The sequence below is a fragment of the Panthera pardus genome, unplaced genomic scaffold (genome assembly GCF_024362965.1).
Source record: "Panthera pardus isolate Hobbes unplaced genomic scaffold, ASM2436296v1 HiC_scaffold_13, whole genome shotgun sequence".
Taxonomy (NCBI): Eukaryota; Metazoa; Chordata; class Mammalia; order Carnivora; family Felidae; genus Panthera; species Panthera pardus.
The window spans coordinates 189,425,095-189,426,556 of NW_026526688.1; the positions used below are offsets into that span (position 1 = coordinate 189,425,095).

Below are 1,462 nucleotides of genomic sequence, written 5' to 3' on the forward strand. Positions count from 1 at the left end.
TCATTAAGTAGCTATTTGAAGACCACCATAAGAATATTTCCTTTTACAGAAAATGAAATGGGCACTGCAACAGATTAAGAATCATCTCCAAATCTTTGATGTGCCCTCCACGGAGGTAGAGAGTAGGTCCCTTCCTTTGAAACTGGGTGGGATTTATAACTGCTTTGACTAACAGAACACAACAAAAGTGGCTCTATGCCAGTTTCTGGGCTCAGGTTTTTACAGACTGGCAGCCTCTGCTTCCTGTTATTTGGAATACTAATTCTTGGAGGGCATCATACTCTGAGAAGCCCAACCCATGTGGAGAAACCATGACAGGCAATCTGATTGACAGCTAGCTGAGCTCCCAGTCAACTGCCAGCATCTACTGCCAGCCAGGTGAATGAGTTACCTTGAACATCCAGCCCATCAAGCTTTCAGATGACTTCATCCCCAGTCACTATCTGTTAGCATTCAGCACTTGCATAAAAAACCCAATCAGAGCCACTCAGCTAAGACCAGTCAACACAGAGATTCAGGAGAGATAATAAAAAAAATTGTTAAAAACCATGATACTTTAATTTGTTATGCAGTAATAGATAGCCATAACAGTATTTATTACAGGTTTATTATTGGAGTCATGATCTGTGTTAAATTTTAAGAGGGTCACTCTTCTTGCTGTATTAAGAATATAGGGCAGATAAAAGTAAAACTATATGAATTAGTTAGGAGGCTGGATAAATAATCCTGACATAAGAGTAAAGCACGTGGACCAGGGAAGTTAAACATGAAAGTGAAAAGAAGGAGTCATATTCTGGATATGTTTCTAAGGTAGCGATAACACATTTTGTTAATGGATTAACTGTGCAGTGCAAGATAAATAGAGCAGTCAAGAATGATTCCAAAATTTTTGTTCAGGAAACTAAACAAGCAGATTTGGCAGTGAGCAGAAGTGACAGAAATTAAGACTTCAGTTTGTGGGATGTTAAGTTTGAAATGCCAATTAGACACATATATAGACATATCCAGTGGGCAGTTCTGTGTATGAGTCTGGAGTTAGGTAAGATTGTCATTCCAGAGACAGACATTTGAGCACTCACTTCGGCAGTACATACACTAAAACTGGAACGAAATAGAGAAGATTAGTATGTCCCCTTTTTAAGGATGACAGAGACTGATATTTGATAGTCATCAGTGACTACCAAGAAAGAGTCCTAGAGATTATGCCCTGGGACACTCCTACTTTAAGCGACCGGAAGGAAGAGAATAAACCAGGAAAGAAGATTGAGGAAGAAAGGCCCATGAAATAGAAGTGACGTGATGAGAGTCAGGGCAAAGGAAGAAAGTAAATAAAGATGAAGGATGGGGTGACAGTCAAGTGATGCTGGCAGGTCAAGCCAGAGGAGGACTAAATTGATCAGTGGACTTCACAACATGAAAGTCATAGTGACCTCTACAAAGTAGCTCCAAGGAGTGGTAGAGG

At 40.1% G+C, this 1,462-nt stretch overlaps 1 non-coding gene across 1 annotated transcript; it reads left to right on the plus strand.

Moving 5' to 3' along the window:
- The first annotated feature begins 1,071 nt into the window (after positions 1-1,071).
- On the plus strand, positions 1,072-1,180 carry LOC128776798 (U6 spliceosomal RNA). The gene has a single exon (XR_008421965.1). It is a non-coding gene; the product is annotated as a U6 spliceosomal RNA (small nuclear RNA).
- The last annotated feature ends 282 nt before the right edge of the window (positions 1,181-1,462 follow it).